The 13,461-nt window shown below is 39.3% G+C and overlaps 1 pseudogene; it reads right to left on the bottom strand.

Annotated features, from left to right (window-relative positions):
• LOC149180123 (rhamnogalacturonan I rhamnosyltransferase 1-like) overlaps positions 1 to 13,037 on the bottom strand; it is a 50,733-nt pseudogene extending 37,696 nt beyond the window's left edge.
• Between the last annotated feature and the right edge of the window lie 424 nt (positions 13,038 to 13,461).

Below are 13,461 nucleotides of genomic sequence, written 5' to 3'. Positions count from 1 at the left end.
TCACTATCGCCCACCCAACAAGTTTCTTTCACCATTGTCCTCACCCACTTTAGGACCACTTCCTCCATTCCTCCAATTAGAATTTTCATCCAAGGCACTATTGGCATGAGGAATTCTCATTTAATTGATTGCCTAAAAGATACATTTCTTGTTGAATCTCTTCCCAATTCAAGTCCATTACTCCTACTTGCTCCAACAAGTGTTGTAACGTTTAACTTAAAGGTGCTTACAATCCATTCTTCCCTTCACATTCCTTTAGTGTTAATGCATCCTCTTGAGGGCCAACCACTTCTACATCTCCAAGAAAAATTCGTCACGTCAAATACATTTTAATCGATGAAATGAGTTTTATTGACCATAAACTTCTTTCGCAGATAGACGATCGCTTAAGGGAGGTTTTTCCTTCGTATTAGAATGTGACTTTCCTCAATCAGTCTATCATACTTGTTGGTGATATTGGGAAACTACCTCCTATGAAGGACATCCCCATGTATGTCAGTACATCACTCAGAAATTCCCTATGGCGTAGCTTTGACATGATCGTCACACTATCTATCATCTTTCATCAACAAGGGACGAACCCTCTTCAAATTGAATTATGATAATTGCTCATGAATCTTAGAAATGCAACACCAATAGTCGAAGATTGGAACCTTCTCATGTCAAGGAAAAATTCACTTTTGTCAAAGTATGAGTAGCATGAATTTGACAAAGCAATCCACCTATATCCAACCAACCTACCTGTCGAATTGCATAAAAAACAAATGCTCAAAAAATTGAATATTCCAGTTGCACGCTGCTACGCAGAAAAAAGGAACCACCATCTTATTGGTGCACACAAAGACGCTGAATAGTTGGATGCAAAATTTCTTATTTGCAATGAACAACAGGTTTTCCTCACATGTAACTTGTGGGTTAAAGTAGGTCTTGTAAACAAAGCACTTGGAAAAGTAATTTCCATTTTCTATGTAGTTGGATCAAAACCCCCTCAATTACCATCATTTGTTGATGCTGAGTTCTTCCAATACAAAGGTTCGCCATGGGATGCCTTCAACCCATCTTATGTTCCACTTTCCCCGATAACGGCGGGGTCTTGTAGGAAATTACCCTTCAAATGGAATGGGGTTTGACAATACATAAATCACAAGGAATGGGATTACGAAAGGAAACATTGGACATTGGCAACATAGACTGACACAACTTAACATTCACTGTTATCTCCATAGTTCAAACGTTGGCTGATCTTCACATCTCTCCACCATTTTCCTTCAACTGCTACTCCCGCATGCAAGGAAATGCTTACATCAAGCATAGGCAGGAAGAGGAATCGGTACTTGTTATAGACATTTTTGGGCACTGCAACCCCAATCATACATGTCCATAAACCAAGGCTCCTAAGTCCCTAAGAGTTTTTTTTCACACCCTAAAGGAGCAAGGTCAGCTGATTACATCATCTCCCAGAAGTTCTCCACAGTAAACTACTCAGAACTGGTCAAAGTTGGACCATACAAACTGCCTAGTGCAGAGGATGCGATGCATCTCACCTGCCCAGTGAAAAGGGTGTGATGGATACTGTAAATCCCTTCTGTAGGGTGCGATGGGCGAGAGTAGACAAATGGCAGAGACAGTTTGCAAGGTGGATCGTCATGGAATCTTCCAGAAACTTCTCCTGTGACACTTGCCTCTCTGAATTCGCCCAGGGATGAGTAAGGGATCATCAATCTCCAAGTGGAATCAAGAACTATCAGAGAGAAGACACTAATCAAAATCCCAGAAGCTGACTCACCCCCCTACAATCATCTATATAGGGATCCCTCATCCAAGAGATCCAGGGTCTGGAATTCTGTATCTTGTAAGGAAGTGTTGTTGGTTTCTTGGTGGAATACCATAGTTTTCGGTGATCTAAACTTTCATGAGGTGAAGAAGGGCTTTCATGCTGGGAGGATGATGCTAGGTCAAAACAATTGGTTGTAATCCTCTTTGCTATTCTTGATATTAATAAAGCTATTCAAGTTTTCCTCCACATTCTTGTGTGTTTGACGATATATGCATTTGTGTGGTCAATATATATCTGGTCCTATATTGTTTATGATTGTAGATCTCTGTTCTTTGATAGTATTATGCTGCTTTGATTCCACAGGTGCTCTTTGAAGCTGGGTAGACGAAGGCAAAGCGGCAAGGATCTGTCAGAAGGGAGAGGAACTAAGCAAGGAACTAAGTGCAAGACTGAGGTGGGTGTCCTTTGTTCCCCTCTTATCTACTTCTCATAAAGGAAAGCGAAAGTAGCTTTAGTTTGTTTGTTTCTAAGATAGCTACCAGTCTTAGTGGGACTAGCAGCTCCGAGTGGACACTAGATTTCCCGATAACAGTACTAGCATCAAAGTATTTATAGCCACCTCCAGTAAAATACTTTTAAAAACACTTGAAAGTGAAATAGAATCTAAAATATATGTTCTCACTTGCTACCAAATATGTTTCTAGCTCTCCAAGGAGTGACATACCACAAAGGTTTGCAGTGTTTTTTCCAAACAAAAAAAGGACTCAAAATGAACAAACTTTCCAAACTGTTGTGGTAAAAAAGACAACACTCCCAACTTGAATTTATTGTTACCATATTGGTAATGGGGACCCCTATGATTTGTAACTACCTTTTGGATCATTTTTTCTTCCACTTTTTCATATCTCGTCATTTTGTTTTATTTTTCAATTTGACTTAATTTTTTTTTACAACTTCTTTTTATTATTCATTAATTAGAATAAATTAAACAAATAACCCCCAAGTCCAACACTTTTATTATCTTGTGAATTTATCCCTTTTATATTCAATTAACCCCTTCCTATTTCATTTCAATAATCATACTTTTGATTCAATTTTAAAATAGAAAAAAATGGACAAATTTTACAAGGTCGCATTTCAACGATTGATATGAACATGGCTTTACAACTCTAATCCAAATCAAATACTTTCAAAATTTTTGACAGCGAAAAGAAAAAGAAAAAAAGAAACGGCTCTCACTTACTCGCAAATATCTTTTCATCCTTTAAGGCACCGGTTCCGATATGTGATTGCCTCTGACCTCCGATATGGGGCAACCTACAAGATTAGCATATCACAATATCGAAATCCAACCCTTTATCGCATATCGAAGAGCGGGCATTTTGAATCTTGTCACATAACAAAAGCTGTCGATAGGGAATCTCTAATTTGCTAAAACAGAGTCTAATATGGCATGTGGCCTCCTCCAATAGTGCTTATTATAATACGCCGAAAACTTTTAAAAGAACTATCACTTATGTGTTTCAGAGTTTAGATATTTTCTTGTTACTATAAATAACCAATGTTATATGTATTAGATTTTTACTATCGAATACTTCTAAAATAATTCCTCCAATGTCATACCTCTGATATAACTCTATTATCAAAAGATTCCTCTCACCAATAGACTACAACCACTCTATGTCTTTCGTTCCCCGTCATTCCGACCAATCACATGAGGTGAAATATGGTTCCACCAATTAGAAACCTCCCTTGACTAGGGTTTTGACCATCAAAAGTATAAGGTTATCCCAAAATTTTCCTTAAGTTCATAGCCTCGCTCCTATGCACCGGAATGAACCCTTCTCTCTGATTCTTGTCATGACTTGACTAATGGACCTTGCTTATGCATTGTGCAGTGTCTTAGCCTAAGATCTCTAGAATCTCTGCGGCTGTAAACTATTATTGCAAAGGGTTCCTCGACCCTGTCTTGTCGACTATGTCTCTCTTAGGAATATCATACACTCCTGGACGTGCTTCACGGTTTGATGATGATACCTTTGGTTACTTAGGATGATCTATGGCGTTATCCCTCCTAACCTTGGGTGATATGATCTCCAATGGATTTGTGGTCGGCGAGTCTTCACTTCCTACTGAGAAGGAATCCTACCAATGGCGGCATAGGCGCTCTTGTGTCGCTTACCTACAACGGGTTTGGTATGGACTCCTGAGATCTTCCTACCTCTCTTGCTACACACCGACGGTGCCAGACCCTATGTCGAACCTGCAAGCAACTCCATGGCACTTGAAAAAACCTTCCAGTGCCTCGAAAACCATCCTAAGACACCAATAATAGGTATCCAACCTGCTGAGAAGGCCAAGGTGAAGGCCATTTAGGCAAAGCTGGTTCCTCGTCTGATCGCAAGGGGAAACTCCCCTTGACATTAATCCAATGCTTCCCATGCAACACAACAACTTGTAACTTGGAAAACAAAAGGCACGCAAGTGGATAAGGAACCCATGTAATCTTCATATTAATAAAAGGATCTCACAACCCACTATCTTTCACGTTTGATCAAACCTCTTAATGGGAAACCATGACATGTAATGAGTTCTGTCTCTTCCTTAATAAGTTATTACTCTTTGTTGTCATGTGGTTTGTTATAGCATGTGGTTTCTTATGCTGCCTAATCTTTGTTATCATGTGGTTTGTTATAGCATGTGATTTATTATGCCTCTTAAGCATCAAGCATTCTATGTTTACCTTTGGCAGTCATTACACATGGATGTACCACATATGCAAACATAATCATGATAATGCAGTCCTTTAATCTAGAACCAGTAGTGGATTGAGAGGTTTACTCATCGAAACATTCAAAATGACACAACACAAAATATTTGTGATATGGGTACCTCTGATCTGAAATTCATTTTTCTTTCTAAAGGTTGCCCGAACCAAGAGATGCCCATGCATCAACATGTCATGTGCCAAAGTCAAACACTAAGAACTTAAATTCTAGATTGGAGTATTTGGTTGGCATGAAATTTTATTAGTTTTGTAAATAGGTTTCTTTCAATTTTTTACATACATAGTTACATATGTATGTGCTATGAATAAAATGCATTATTTAAAACGGGAAGAAGTGTGAAGGTAGATTTGATCACTTCTTTCAATTGTGTTTACATGGAACTCAATACTTGGTTGATAAATTATAGAAAAATGGACTCTAAAGTTTAGGACCTTAGGTTAGATTATTTTGCTTGAGTATAGAAATGGTTTTTTGGTCAACATTCTTTTTATGTCAACATTTTTCTCCTCGATTAGTTTATATGTATTATATGTAATAGTTTGTATTATATGTAATAATTCGTATTATGTGTGATATTTTAGTAAACATTATTTTCTTGGATTAGTTTATACGCATTATATGTAATATGCAGAGGCATCTCATATACGTGCCCCAATTGCAGGCCATCGCAGTGTGAGGGGATCTATTATACATGTTCGGGCTCGTGATAGATCACGTAACCCACCCAGAGTGTGCATTCGACTTATAGATTCCACCTCCGATGCCAGTACGAGCGTTAGAAGAAATTTTTTTATCCCTTTTGATGATCATCATACTTCTAGTGGACCTTCTTCACCTATTTTAGGTACACTTCTTGCATTTTTAAACCCTCTTTAAACTTTATGTATTTATGTCTTGAAATTGTCTTTAATTTTTAAATTGTCTTCAACATATATGTTTAAATTTAATGTATACATCATTATGCTTCTAGTTTGTTAACTATATATGTTAAATTATGTTTATTATTTTCAATCCCTTAGCAGGTCGAATCTGAGGATAAGAGTGCATCACCAATCCCTCCATGGGATGCTGCTACAACTCATATCACATTAGAGGATGTTACAACCCGTCATATGTGGATCACACAAGAGAGACATAACATTCCTACCAATTTGCCGACTATTCATAGTTTTTCTTTGATGCTGGATAACATCAATAGGTTTATTGAGACATACTAGAGATCGATCCCATAGAACCAACTCCTACAATCCATACAGAGGATTAGGAGGCATGAGGTTGGAGGCTTAGATACATGGGAGGTGGTGAAAGAGGCCACAAAGAACATTGATGTTCATGGGGAGTTGTTCGACATCCATTTGGATCGCCTTACTAGACGTAAAAGTCTGATTCAACTAAAATATTTTAGGAATGTTGATGCAACCCCTTTTGTGTATAATAAATTCATTGGAACTTGGGGCCAGTTCCCTCACCATGACCATGTCATCATTTATTTCTCTAAGAATTTATATGTAGAGTTCATGTTACATATGAGGTCGGACACTAATACCGGATCTCGTTATTATGGACCCAGCATAAGACATACCTATGATCACGAGGGGGGTCAAAGGGAACCTAGGAATGTACCACCACTTGTGAGATTCTTTCCACTACCGTCTCAGTGCATGGTATTACTGACAGAGCTAGAGGAGTTGTCGCAGCTTGGTGCTAAGACCAGGGAGGCTATTGCAGATAGCATGTAGGCATCATTGGTTAGTGCATGTGTTGCATTGGATGAAGAGATTAGGATACCACCACCATTGCTTCATCACTTTCCAATTCATTTATATGATGATCCATTTCTCGTGAGTTTACTTGTTGACCAAATTTTGGCATATAAATGTATGTATCGTGATGTCATTTGTCACCATTGGAGGGTGCATGGCCTGCGTGACACATACCAGGTACATATATATATAAATGAGTCTTTTTGTCAAATTGTGCATAATTATTTATATTAATTTCTAGTTTGTATTGGATTGCATTTATATTAGTAAGTTCATGATAACATGTAGACACAACCCAACTACATGGATGAGCTTATGAGGTTATCCGAGATGGAAGTTGATTAGCTAGGCCATCCTCGACCAAAGCATATTTCCATGGATTCTCCTCCACCTCCACCTCCACCTCATAACACTAATGTGGAGGAGAGTCATTATGTATAACCACATGGACCAACTGTTGAAGTAAACTTTTTTTTCCTAAGATTTCAACAAATTTTTATTGTTATTTTTATGCATATATGCTAATTAATTTGTAGACTAATTATAATTCGTCATTTTTATTGTGTACACATGTTCATATGCAGAGTGTCGTTGATGTCACTATTATGTGGACACATGAGTGGGATGTTGTGTTTAGAGGCACAGATGATTTGGGTCCATCGACGCAGGCCCCAATCATTGAGCCACAAGCATAGGAGCACCAAACCCAGATTCATTAGACCCCCATCCTATCTGACTTGCCTTTGGACTCGACTGAGGTTAATAGATTCATGTATATGTAATTAAAAATGTGGTTCAAAATAATTTATTTACATATTGCTTATTTTGTATAAATAATTATCTAATTAGTTTGACTTTGAATGTGTTATATTTCACTATCAACTTATGGACAACGTATCGACACTTACTTTGCATGAGAGAAATCACATAGGAGTCCTAGTGGTACTTAGAGTGGATAGTTTGTATATTTTCAAGCTCATTTCATAGAGCACATTCACATGTGATACAAACTTTGTATATTTTCATACATGGAGAGTTTATGGATGTACATGAACAATATTTTGGTTTATGAATGCTTATTATTTCAGTTTATGGAGGTTCATGTGATATAAGTAATTTGTGTATATTTATATATGGATAGTTTATTGATACATGTACTCACTATTTCAATTTATAGATTTTTATTAATCTTGTTTATAAATGTTTATTAATTTTTTAAATTTATGGATCTATTAAAATTATTTAACTAATTTTAAAATTAAGTTATATATTATAGCTTTTATTAGTAAAATATAAAAATTTTAATTTCCATTTTTATAGACTAAGAAAATAAGTACAAGCTTAAATTATGATACAAGTCACTTTAAACTTAAAATGAACGAACATATATCATGTATGAATTTAATATTAAACATGGAAAGAATTACAAACATCTTTCATATTGGTTTGTAAAAAATATCTTTAACCGCAATGAACATATATGTTATTACAATTCAATTTTATAAATAAATTATTGAATTATATAAAATCATTTATGAAAATTTTTGTGACACATCCGGATACCATTGCATGGACAACAACCTCCTGCAAATTCGTCATATTCCAACATGCATTTTGTCCCTAAATCTTCCCTAAGCGTCCTACAGTAGGGCTACGAAGACTCTGCCCCAGGCCTCTGCCCCCACACCAGTAATCCTCAGCACGTCGCCCGACGATTTTCCTAGCAATTATCCAGTATCTCGTCTGCGACGTTGTTGTTGGGCTTCCCAGGAACGTCGTTGCCATTGATGTCGTTCTGATGCTCCGTTGTAATTGAGCTTATCTCCGTTCTTGAAGTCATTCGAATGAAATCCGTTCGTCATTTCTGGACTTGAATGGGAATTGAACTCGAGACCTGTTGGCGGCAGCCGGGGGATTTGAACATGCAATCGTGCGATCATGGGGAATTCAGAAACCATGTGATAAATCACCGCGGGGAATCAAATTCAAAGATGCATGAGCATTAGTGTATAATAATGATAGCTAAATTCCAGGATTTTACACTTGTGTGAGATATTTTTATTGATTTCAAATTTCGGCATGCCATGAGAAATCAGATGAAAATAAATATTATTGAAAAAGAGAAGCTAGCCTTATCAATTTGCATGGCATAAATTTTAAAATGGTATAATATTTGATAAAATAAAAATAATTTGGTTTTTATGAATATTATGCTTTTTCTAACCATATAATATAAGTTCTGATTTGTTCCATGTGTTATAATTATGTTTCACTAGTGGTTTGGAAAAATATACTATATATATGAATATGAATGAGATGTTTTATAAGTATGTTGGAAATATATTATAGGATTATAAAATTTTAGTTGGTTGTTTTTTGAATTCTTTTTTAATAAAACTATAAAATTATTTCCATAATAACAATAAATAAAATAATTATATTTAATTATAAGTGTGAATTTAATATATTAATTATAAATTTCATTTTTAAAAGAAAATTTAATAATAAATTCTAAATTATATATATATATATATATACTTATTAAAAGATTATAAAATTTTCTAATAATAATTTTATAATCTTGAGTTTGAGAAATAAAATAGCGTAGGATTTTATATCTCGTATAATAATAAATATGTTTGATTTTTTTATAAATGTATCTATAAAGATTTGTTTATAATTTTTTTTATTTTATTTAAAAAAAATATTTTAAATTAATAAACAAAAAAATAGGTTAAAAAATTAAAAAACAATATTAAATATTGTTGGCTTTGTGAGGCTTGACTCAGGTTTAACGTTAGTTAGCCAAACAAATCCCTACACTATTGGCCCTTTCGACATCACTCCACGGAGCGCGGACCGAAGTCTCACCCGAAGTAGTATGGGGGAATGCTAGAACCAAGTTTCTGCACGCTGAGATGGTCGTGATATCAGTTTATATCCTCTGTTCCTACTTTCGCGCATATTATTAAGCTTTAGGGCTCTGTCAGTCTACTCTTTATTTCACCTTTTGGTACCTCTGCAAAGGTGTACAATTGACTTTCGTGCAGCCTTAACCCGTAGTCCGGCTACTTTTGTGCTGTTATGACAGCGTATTGTATAGGTTTCCAAGTTTATCTTAAGTGTTTTACTTGTCTTATTAATCAACCACAGTTAGTGCCGCATAAACTGATATTCTTACTTGCATTCAGTTAACCCAAACAATCACATACATTTGTGCATCACATTAACGTTGTAAATTAAACCCAAAACACAATATAACTAGATGCATTAACAAGATATAAATACACAGAATTTGCAGAATACTTCTCTTTATTGATATCTTCGTATTAATACAGACTCTATCCGCCCTATGCGCACAACTACAGGGGTCCGCACACTCAGCGGTGGACTTCCACCCTAGGCCTCTGCGCACTCAGCTATAGAGCCTCTACCTATGCTAAGACCGGAAACACTTAGACTTCTCTACCAAGACTCCAAGACTTGCCTACCAACTCAAAACTACTTAGCGCTTACTTGCTTAGCTCCTTTTTATACAATCCCATAGTCAGCGAACCATGGGTGGATCTTTACAGCCGAATTTACACTTTATAAAATAAGGGCGGACAACCCTTTATGATTCTTGACACCTTCGCACAAAGCAATCACAAAATGCAAAGACTTTATAACTTTATTACAAAATTTGTCTCAAAACATGGGCTTTTAGCCTCAAAACTGTCTTTAGGGGAACCCGTTCCCAATAGGCCCCCAACACAAACATGGTGACTCACCCTCGAGTCACTCCGCGAGTGCAGAGATCTTGGCACGAAGACTTCCCAGCTCGACCTGTATGACAGCAACCTCAGCAGTGCATTGTGCGGTTGCCTGCTTCACTTCTTCAACCAACTGCTCGGTCGCTAGTCTTGAACTGTCAGCCTAAAGCTTCCGCTGAGTTGCTTACAGATTCTCAAGCTTCCCTTCAATAGAGGTCGTGACCGAATAAGCCTCATCCAACCAGGGCTTCAAGCACGCCTTCAGCATTGCCTCCTTGTGTTGTGTTGCATCTACCTATTCTTTCAATTTCTTGGCCTCTTGCAACTTTTCTAGTCTCTGCGTGAGAGCGAAAGTTCACATTGTACCTTTTACTTTGTCATAGCACTACTGCAGTTCTCGTGCTTCTGTCTTCAGCTGCTGTACATTACGGTTCTCCTGCAGGCTCGTCATGACATTGAACGACTGTTCAAAAAGTTGTGTGCAGTCCGCTACTGCACTGTTGACTACTGCTATCACCTTTGTGACAGTGGTTGCACGCTGCTCCTTTACTTCTAGCAGAGTTGAAGGCTGGGGCTTCAACTATAAATCTGCAATCTGTAGGTTCAGATCCGGCTAAACCCTAGCTAACTCTATGCGAGTGTCGCGCACCCCTGTAGCAAGCTTGCAGACACGCACCTCGACCGATTCTTCTTGAGGAATAGCCAACTCCAGGACCATTTAGAATGCCTCCTCCACAATCTGAACTATACGCTTGTTTCGGTCGGTTACCTCAGCTATGGCAGTGATGGCAGAGCCTCATTGTAGAGCCATCTGTTCATTATTAATCCTCTGCTCACTGATCACCTGCAAAGCGCAATGTTCGCAGGCCCTCAGCTCCGCGATCACTCCATATTTCAATAGGTGGAGCGTCTCGCAAGGTAGTGCTGCTAAGTTCAACCCTGCTCCCTTGAGGGCACTCACAGTGGGCCTGTCAACTTCATTCTCTGTGGTCAGTGCTCAATCTGGCAGCACTATCACTCAGAAGACAATCTCTCACAGCATCTCAACAGCTTCTGAAGCACTGATAGGGTGATTGGGAACAGTGATGCCTTAGTGGCCTTAGATTTCTTCCTCGACCCCACTTTATCTTGTTCCCTTGGATGCTTGATGCGGTTTGACGTCATCTATGGGTCCGCTCCATGCTGCTTTGTTTGGTTGTTTGTTTCTTCCTTTATGTCGGGCGAAGGCAACCTCACGCCTTTGTCAGAACCATGCTCTATTTCGCTTGTCTGTTTATTCGTCTGCTAGGCGGCATCATGCTCCACCTGGGCCTTGTCAACAGCCTCCTCCTTCCTCTTCTCGGCCAGCAGCACCATCTTGAGCTTGGACTCCTCCTTTTTGTGCTGCGCGGCGGACTTGCTTGCCCCCACCACCAAGTCTGAGGTAGTGCACCACTCCGTCGGCCAGTGATCAAGTACTGCATCAATTGCGTCATACGTTGCCAAGTAAGGAAAGTCATATAATTTCTGCGCAGGGTCCTTTCGTGCCCTAATTGACACACGATGAAAGTTTTCTTTGAACTCCGCGTACCCGAGCAGGTTGCAAACACATTAAGCGACAGCCGCAGTTTGCGATTGATAGCCATGCGAATGTTAATTTCCATCAAGATCTAGAATATCTTATTATCCTTGATGCACTGAGCGTCCTTGGTCACCCACAGCGAAGCGTACTTCATTGCTTCTAGCAGGTGCCACGCGACCGAGGGGAATTGACTGTCTTCTGGTAGCTCCCATGCTACCAGCACAATAGAAAACAAGAGTCATGCATAGTGGAAGGTCTTGCTGAGCTCCAGTACCTTGCGGCAATTCGCAAGGAACTCACCGCAAAAATAGTGCGCCCAATTGAACTAGACACCTTCAGCGCATTGGGTTGCAATAGCAATGACTGGTGCAGGCACTTCATATGCACGACACTTCCTCGTAACCTTTCATGCCAAAATCTGCATGGCCACCTCGAATGCAGGGTCGCAGATACTCAAGATAGCATAACCTCGTGGCTTCTTCACGAGCTTAAATTTCTCCTTCATCGCCTTCACAAGGGCCAGCTCGCCACCTTTTCCGCCAAACATCATGGCCGAATTTTCCCCTGTGTAGGGTAGCCATGTGATCCTATGGATCAATCTGTCGATGATAGGTATTGGATCCTCCAGCCACAGACACCCATCGTGCACTAAGCATAGCAGCTGCTTCATGACCAATACTGTAATGGGGGTGCGACTGTAGTGCAACGCCCATAGCAGGTTGAGAATAGCTGCCTTGTCTACTCCCCTGAGCCACTTCCGTGGTTCTAATGCAGTCATTCCAGTGGTTGTGTCAATAATGTGGCACATTAGCTTCTCTGTCGCTAAGTGCGGGAACTTCTCATGGTCAGCTAAGTCCCAATATTCTAGTTTTAACAGAGGAACCCACCCCAAGCACGGTCCTTCAAAGGAATTCTCATCTGGTAGCAGAGGGGTTTGTAAGGGGACCTTGCTCTCATCATTGCCTTTGGCACCTTGGTCTTGCCCTTGCGCAGAGGGACGTACTCAGGCAACTTAGTGATAGGGTCAGCACCTTGGACTTCAATTTCCTCCACTTCAAGCCCCAAGTCCTCATCATCCATCGGGATGTCCTCAATTTCTTCCTCCTCCGGCTTTAGGTTAATGGCTTTTCCCTTTTCCTGTGTGGTAGGCTTGTCCTTCGATGGATTTCTTCTCAGTGACGCATGCACCAGTATCACAACATTATTGCCCTTCTTATCCTTCGCATTCTCCTTGGTTGGGGCCAGCTTCAGTCTAGGTGTCTGTGGTGATTTGAGAACTTCAGCTAATACCTCTACAACCTCTGGAACAACTTCCTCAGCCTCCCTAACAACCTCCGGCACAACCCCCTCGGCTATCATTGCTTCAATGTCCATAGATTTAGCGGGTGTCGACATGCCACTAAGCAATAACTCCTGTGTCTCCTTTGGCAATGTCTCAAATACTGAACTGGCTAGCAAAGCTTCGAAGTATTCTGAGAGCTTAACAACTCAATTCTCAAAATGCCAAGTGTTTTTCGTTGGGACTCCACCTGTAATTTATAGGGCATTTGTAATTCATCTCCGACCATTCTCCCCACATTCGTTTCATTAATGTCGGATTGGCGACAGATTTCCAAGGATCTTACCCATAAATTTTGTCGTAAATGTCGGTCGCCTGCTCCATTTGGCCGCATTCCTACCGTCAAATCATGAACAATGACTTTAATGGTCACTTTCCGGCTGACCTGCATGATTTTTCCCTAGCTAGCACAACTCCCTTCGCGCTGTCGCGAAACCTGTGACATTTCTTTGTCTTGCACAATTTTCCAATCACGCAGTT

This window comes from Pinus tabuliformis, chromosome 3_2 (genome assembly GCF_031772625.1).
Source record: "Pinus tabuliformis cultivar Carrire ecotype Pingquan chromosome 3_2, CPIR1, whole genome shotgun sequence".
Lineage (NCBI taxonomy): Eukaryota > Viridiplantae > Streptophyta > Pinopsida > Pinales > Pinaceae > Pinus > Pinus tabuliformis.
Note: the sequence above shows the minus strand (reverse complement) of the source record. Positions and strands in the feature narration are given on the sequence as shown.